Source organism: Apium graveolens, chromosome 2 (genome assembly GCF_009905375.1).
Source record: "Apium graveolens cultivar Ventura chromosome 2, ASM990537v1, whole genome shotgun sequence".
In the NCBI taxonomy this organism is placed as follows: Eukaryota; Viridiplantae; Streptophyta; class Magnoliopsida; order Apiales; family Apiaceae; genus Apium; species Apium graveolens.
The window spans coordinates 256,928,453-256,936,831 of record NC_133648.1 but is presented as its reverse complement, the minus strand read 5'-3'; the positions used below and the strand labels follow the sequence as shown (position 1 = coordinate 256,936,831).

The following is an 8,379-nucleotide window of genomic DNA, read 5'->3' as shown; positions in this document are numbered from 1 at the left end:
AACGTCTCAAATCTACCTATATAATAGTCCCATAAAACTCAGATTACATAGAAGTTGGAAGCCAAACAGAAGTAGAAGTCTAAAATAATATATCTCTTTCCCCGACCCTGCGCGGCTGCTCAGCATTTCTGCGCGGGCGCGCAAGGCTGCTGCGCGGCCGCTCAGCATTGCTGCGCGGGCGCGCAGGACCCTTCTGGAAAAATTCCATGTTTGCTCCGTTTCTTCGCCGTAATCTGCCCGTTCTTTTCCTCTCGCAATGGTGAACACATGCCAAGGCTTATTCTTGATGATTCCTCCTCCGAAATGCAACTAATACCCTAAAATGCATAAACACTAGAAAAACGCATCAAATACACAAAATACTTGATTTCAAGACACCAATTTAAGCCATTTTAAGACGTTCTAAGTGGTATAAAATGCCACTTATCACACCCCCAAACTTAAATCGATGTTTGTCCTCAAGCGTCACAGACCCAAAAATAAATAAAAATATGCATGAATGCAATCTATATGAAAATGCAACGATCCCCCTTACTACAATTAACCAACCAAATTGTCACGTCTCAACGAATGCAGTTAGACACTAAAGATCAATAAACTCATGCAAACGGACATACCGCCAGAAACGTGGTGTGTGCAAATGCTTAACATATATGCTTTGGAACTAGACCAATTACTATGACTAGACTATCCTCAAGGCAATCCTACGATTATACAAAGAATAAAAATTCTAGGCACAAAGTGATATACAACACTACAAGAACTCTGGAGCTTACTACGGAATCGTGCTTTTTATTTACAACTCAAATGCTTATTTGACCGTGCAATGAGTGAGGTCCACAAAAGACTTATACAATGGTATCCATGTAACGAGCGTTAGGTTAGCGGATCCCAGACTCTAAAAGCCTTAGGTCACTAGGCACAAAGTCCCCTAAGAACTTAATAACTCGAATACCAAAGAGCCCACTCTTAATCAATTATGCAAAAAAAAAAAATTTCTCTGAGCAAGTGCGTTTCGCTCCATCTTGCTCAACCCTAGACTACTCGCATAACATGCGAGCCGGCTACTAGCCATTTGACGCCTAGCCACAACTAGCAACAAATTCTATTTTTACTCCATTTTTTTTTCTTTTTCATGCCTTTACCACTAAGAACCTATTATCAAATTCTAAGCATAATAAATAGATTATCCTCGAAAATAATCAGATCATAACAACAATCTAGCCCTTAAACATTCTCTAAGACTTAGTGAAAATACAAGTGCTTCTAGCATGCATATCAACCTACACAACTTAATATCACTTTAATGCTATCACTACACTCGCATCAATATCACAATTCAGTCCATAAATCATTGCAAAAGGGATCATAGTATATGCATGAGCTATATGATATGACAAACAAATAAAGCTATATATATATAAAAAACTATATGGCAAAAATTATGCAACTATATGAACTAACTATCATGAATATGCAGCTATATGACACACACAAAATATTCCTTAACTACCACCCCCAAACTTAAAATCTTCACTGTCCCCAGTGAAGGTAGTAGAAAGGAACACAGGGTATACCTACTCGGAGTCATCATCATCATCACCCTCAGTGGGTGGAGTATCAGGCGGCGGGTATGCAGAGTCCTCACCAAAAACTGGCCACTGGATATCAGCTCCAAGGCCTCGAAAAGCAGTCCCTAACGCAAGAGTGAGCTCCTGAGCAAACCTGCTCTGCGTCTCATACATGGCATCCATCCGCCGTGAAAGCCTCCTATACTGGGCATCACCCATCCCAGCACCCTCCTGAGCTCTCGAAGAACTAGCCTCACCACGCCCTGGCCTGGCCATAGTAGCACCTCGTGCTGGACGCCCTCCTGGAAGATGATAACCCAGCCCATGGTCCTCAGGCTCACCACCGGTCCACTCCTGCATCCCATTCAGAGTGCCAGAATCTATCGGAGTTGCTGGCAACTGCAACTGCTCATGAGCCGGCCAGTTGACTCCTACTGCTCGGCATAGCTTTGTAACCGTGGATGCATAAGGGATGTTCATATGCTTTGCTCCCCTCAAAAACTTCAGAATTCCTTGGTAGATAAACTCACCAAGGTCCACATAGTATTCCTCATTCAGAATTCCCCACAACAGCTGTGCTCTCTCAACTGTGACCTCGTGTGCATGTGAAGAAGGCAAAATATTAGCACATATAAATGCATTCCATGCACGGGCATACCTGTTCATGGCGATCGCCGGAAAGTGACGATACTCATTATTGGCTGGACTGCGGTTCCAAACTGTGCCCGGTCGACAGAGAGTCGCACAAATCAAATCCAAGTCAAAGTCCTCAGCAGTCTTTTCATTCCAGTTCTCCTCCTCGGGCTTCCTCTCTCGCTGTCCAATCACACGACGAATCGCCGCAGGATGATAATCAACTGTCAGCCCACGAACTACAGAAAACCCATTCTTTTCAGCCTTCGCGTTCGCGTAGAACTCGCGAACAACACTTATTGGTACTGCTTCGGGTGACTCACAAAAAGCTATCCACCCCTTCTCTGCAATCATGGGCAACAACTCACCATCCCTCCCTGATGGTAAAAACCCCCTCTTCTTCAGAATCGGCTTCCCCAACAGCCTAGTGTACTCCTCCTCCACGGCTCTGTCAGTTAACCGAGGCCTTGCAGCAGTACCCCTTGATGAATCAGCAGTAGGAACTGTGCTGCTGCTGTCAATAGTGCGTGCTCTCTTGGGTGCCATTGATTTGTGAATAAAAGTGTATAAGAACTGATTTTTGATGTTTATGAGAGGGTTTAAGTGTAGGAAGTTGTGGGAGATATGTAGGATAGGTGTATGTATATATAAGGTGTGGAGTAGGTTAAATTAGATTAGGAGTGGGGTTGAGGGATAAAATCATGGGGTAATGGGAAAAGAATTCGTGGGTTTATGGGTTGTAATGGGTTTTTGTGTTTTTGTTTTTTTTTTTTTTTTTTAAACTGCAAAAAAAATTTCTGGAACTCGACCCCTGCGCGGCCGCTCAGCATTTCTACGCGGGCGCGCAGAGGGTCTCTGGAAAAAAAAAATTTCAGCCCCTGTTTTCTGATTTTTTTGTGTTTTTGGATAGGTTATTAACTTCTAAGGGTTCCTGTAACAACAATTCATGGGTTGCCTCCCACGCAGCGCTTCTTTTTCGTCATTAGCTTGACGTTCCGTACCTTTCTCACGTAGTCAACAAAATGGCACTAACCACCTCTCGGTTTGCCATGTCCCCATAGTAGTGTTTCAACCGCTGACCGTTAACCTTGAATGCTTGGTCCGAATCATTCTCAAAAATTTCCACCGCTCCATGTGGAAACACAGTTTTGATAATAAAAGGTCCAGACCACCTTGATTTCAACTTCCCAGGAAAAAGTCGGAGCCGAGAGTTGAATAACAGAACTTGTTGCCCTGGCACAAATAACTTAGGATGTAGCTTCCTATCGTGCCACCTCTTCACCTTTTCCTTATACATTTTGTTATTCTCGTACGCTTGCAGTCGAAATTCATCAAGTTCATTCAGCTGAAGCATTCTTTTCTTACCAGCTGCATCTAATTCCAGGTTCAATTTCTTCAATGCCCAGTAGGCCTTATGCTCAAGCTCCGCCGGTAGATGACATCCCTTACCGTACACCAACTGAAACGGTGACATCCCAAGTGGAGTTTTGTATGCTGTTCTGTAAGCCCAAACAGCTTCATCGAGCTTTAAAGACCAATCCTTCCTTGACGGACAAACAACCTTCTCTAGAATGCGCTTTATCTCTCTGTTAGACACTTCCGCTTGACCATTTGTTTGCGGATGATAGGCAGTAGCTACTCGATGATTCACATTATAACGCTGCATCATAGAAGTGAACTTACGGTTGCAAAAATGCGATCCTTTATCACTTATGATTACCCGAGGCGTTCCAAACCTTGTGAAAATTTGCTTATGAAGAAAATTTAGCACTGCCTTTGTATCATTTGTCGGTAAAGCTTTAACTTCGACCCATTTTGAGACATAATCGACTGCCAGCAAGATGTACTGATTATTGCAAGACGAGATAAAAGGCCCCATGAAATCGATTCCCCATACATCAAAGACCTCAACTTCAAGCATCACATTTAATGGCATCTCATCCTTCCTTGACAAATTTCCCACTCTTTGGCAACGATCACACCTTAAAACAAACTGATGAGCATCCTTGAACAAGGTAGGCCAGAAAAAACCTGCTTGTAGAATACGAGCTGCCGTCTTCTCACCTCCATAGTGTCCACCATAAACCGTGAAATGGCAGTCTCGTAATATCCCCTCCGTCTCACAGAACGGGATACATCTCCTGATGATCTGGTCAGCTCCCTGTCTAAACAAATATGGTTCATCCCACATATACCACTTCACCTCATGCAGAAACTTCTTCTTTTGCGCGGATGTCAAATTAGGAGGCATTATATTGCTGACAAGATAGTTTACAATATCTGCAAACCATGGTTCTTCCTCCTGAATTGCAAACAACTGCTCATCCGGAAAAGATTCATTGATTAACGTCCTATCTTGTGAAGTAGAATCGGGATTCTCCAATCTAGAGAGATGGTCAGCTACTTGATTCTCGGTACCTTTTCTATCTTTGATCTCTAACTCAAATTCTTGAAGTAAAAGCACCCAACGAATGAGTCTCGGCTTCGAATCCTTCTTAGAAACCAGATAGCGAATAGCTGCATGATCAGTGAATACTGTCACTTTTGTACCAAGCAGATAAGATCGAAATTTCTCAAAGCCAAAGACTATAGCCAAAAGCTCCTTCTCAGTAGTGGTGTAGTTCAATTGGGCCCCATTTAAAGTCTTACTCGCATAGTAGACCACATGGAAGAGATTTGTCTTGCGCTGTCCCAGAACTGCACCTACCGCATAGTCACTCGCATCACACATCATCTCAAACGGTTCTGTCCAATCTGGTGCTGTAATAACTGGTGCCGTGATCAAACTCTCCTTGAGAGTCTCGAATGCTGCCAAACATTCATCATCAAATTTGAAAGGCACATCTTTCTCAAGTAGATTGCACAACGGCTTAGATATCTTTGAAAAGTCTTTGATGAATCGCCGATAAAAACCCGCATGACCAAGAAAACTACGGATTCCTTTCACCGAATTAGGTGGGGGAAGATTTTCAATGACTCCCACCTTGGCCTTGTCCACCTCCAGACCTTTGCTAGAGACCTTATGCCCAAGGATAATGCCTTCACGCACCATAAAATGACATTTCTCCCAATTAAGCACCAAATTAGTTTCCACGCATCTTTTGAGTACGGCGCGCAGATTATTCAAACATTCATCATATGAGTGTCCAAAGACGGAGAAGTCATCCATGAACACTTCGACGTTATTTCCAATCATGTCAGAGAATATAGCCATCATACATCTCTGAAAGGTGGCCGGGGCGCCACATAACCCAAACGAAACTCTACGAAAAGCAAATATGCCAAATGGACAAGTGAAGGTAGTCTTTTCCTGATCCTCTGGTGCAATACAAATCTGATTATACCCGGAATAACCATCCAGAAGAAAAAAATACTCATGTCCCGCCAATCTGTCAAGCATTTGATCAATGAATGGGAGAAGGAAGTGATCCTTCCTTGTGGCTTTGTTTAATTTTCTATAATCCATGCATACTCTCCATCCTGTAACTGTTCGAGTAGGGATGAGCTCATTCTTTTCATTTGCGACCACAGTGATACCTCCTTTCTTAGGTACACATTGCACGGGGCTCACCCACGAGCTGTCAGAAATAGGATAAATGATGCCTGCATCTAGCCATTTCAGAATTTCTTTCTTCACCACCTCCTTCATGATCGGGTTCAGTCTTCACTGCTGTTCCACAGTTGGCTTATTACCTTCCTCTAACAGAATTTTATGCATACAATATGAAGGACTTATCCCCTTGATGTCTGCTATGGTCCATCCTATAGCCGATTTGAATTCTCTCAAAATCCTTAAAAGCTTGTCTTCCTCACTACCTGAAAGGTCAGCTGAAATAATAACAGGTAACGTAGATGAATCACCTAAAAAAGCATACCTCAAGTGTTCAGGTAATGGTTTAAGCTCCAAGGTAGGTGCTTCCTCTATTGATGGTTTGAGCTTCCCTTCAGCATTCTTAAGGTCAGAAGTACGAAGAGATTCAAATGGTATGTCGAGCTTTCGCTTCCATGGAGAAGCGTTCAGATATTGTAATTGCTCGTTGCTATCTTCATCATCGCTGTCAAAATCCCCCACTAAGGCCTTTTCCAATGCATCAGACATTAGCATGTGATCGAGTTCCGAAGTAACCGCAGAATCAATCACATCCACTTTTAAGCACTCCTCATCTTCTGTAGGGAATTTCATTGCCTTGAATACGTTGAAGGTCACATCCTGATCTTGGACCCGCATAGTAAGTTCCCCTTTTTGCACATCTATCAAGGTACGGCCAGTAGCCAAGAAAGGCCTCCCCAAGATTATGGGAATCTTCTTATCTTCCTCAAAATCCAGAATAACAAAATCTGCAGGAAAGAAGAGTTTATCCACCTTGACGAGCACATCCTCAACTATGCCCCTTGGGTAAGTAATGGAACGGTCCGCCAATTATAGCGACATGTATGTGGGTTTTGGATCAGGCAGATCCATCTTTTTAAAGATCGACAACGGCATCAGATTAATGCTTGCTCCTAAATCACAAAGGCACTTGTCAAAAGTTAGATTGCCAATGGTGCAAGGAATGGTGAAGCTTCCTGGATCTTTCAGTTTTGGTGGTAACTTTTGTTGCAGAACCGCGCTGCATTCTTCCGTGAGAGCAACAGTTTCAAGGTCATCCAGTTTCACCTTCCTTGAAAGAATAGTCTTCATAAACTTCGCATAACTAGGCATTTGTTCCAGAGCCTCAGCGAAAGGTATATTGATGTGAAGTTTCTTGAACACCTCCAGAAACTTCCCGAACTGTCTATCCAGCTTTTGTTACTGCAATCTCTTAGGAAAAGGTGGTGGAGGATAGAGCTGTTTCTCCCCTGTATTAGCCTCAGGCAGAGTGTGTTCAACAGTAGTCTTCCTTGGTTCCGCCGCTTTCTCCTTTTGCTTAAATTCTTCATCTCTAACTTCAGCTTCGACTTCTTTTGCCTTTTCAGCATCAGCTACTTTTCCAGACCTTAAGGTAATAGCCTTGACTTGCTCTTTAGCTTTCTTCCTGCCAGGTACTTCCGTGTCACTGGAAAGAGTGCCAGGTTGACGATTGAGCACTGCATTGGCTAATTGACCGATTTGATTTTCCAAGGTCTTGATAGAAACCGCCTGACTCTTGCACAACAGCTTAAGTTCCTCAAAATCAGCACTAGTAGGTGCAGCTGTACTTCCCTGTTGAGGATATGATTGCCTTGTAGCATACTGCTGTGGTTGCTGGAATCCAGGTGGGTTAAACTGTTTACTTACTCCTTGCTGATATGTTGGCTGAATAGCATTTTGATTATTCCCCCAGCTGAAATTTGGATGATTTCTGTTGTTAGGATGATAGGTCGCTGGCACAGGCTGCTGTTGTCGCTGATAATTATTCACATATTGAACAGATTCGTTAACAAGAGAACACTGATCCGTAGCATGAGAACCTGCACAAAGCTCACAAACCATAGCTATTTGATTAACTCCATACGTAGCCAAAGAATCAACCTTCATTGATAGCGCTTGGAGCTGGGCTGCAATAGCGGTGGCTGCATCAACTTCCAGAATACCTGCTACCTTGCCTGACGTCATCCTCTGAGTTGGGTTTTGATGCTCATTTGCAGCCATCGTCTCGATAAGATTATACGCCTCAGTATAGCTTTTAGCCCATAAGGCGCCTCCAGCTGCTGCATCGAGCATGGGCCGAGATTGGGCCCCCAAACCATTATAAAAACCAGTGATTACCATCCAATCCGGCATTCCATGATGTGGACATTTTCTCAACATTTCCTTGTAGCGTTCCCAAGCCTCGCACATAGATTCTGTAGGTTGCTGCGCAAATTGAGTAAGAGCACTCCTCATAGCAGCAGTCTTTGCCATTGGATAAAACTTTACCAGAAACTTTTGCGCAAGATCTTGCCACGTAGTGATGGACCCAGCTGGTTCAGAATGTAACCAGTCTTTAGCCTTATCCCTCAGTGAGAATGGGAAGAGCCTCAACTTGATAGCCTCATCAGTCACGCCATTATACTTAAAAGTGCTGCAGATCTCGACAAAATTCCTTATGTGCATGTTGGGGTCTTCAGTTGCCGCTCCTCCAAAAGAAACAGAATTCTGCACCATCTGAATAGTGCCCGGCTTGATTTCAAAGGTGTTAGCTTGAATAGCCGGATGAAGGATGCTTGACTGAAT

The 8,379-nt window shown here is 43.4% G+C and overlaps 1 non-coding gene across 1 annotated transcript; it reads left to right on the top strand.

Annotated features, from left to right (window-relative positions):
* The first annotated feature begins 7,945 nt into the window (after positions 1-7,945).
* Positions 7,946-8,052, top strand: LOC141709410 (small nucleolar RNA R71). The gene has a single exon (XR_012569987.1). It is a non-coding gene; the product is annotated as a small nucleolar RNA R71 (small nucleolar RNA).
* Positions 8,053-8,379: the final 327 nt, after the last annotated feature.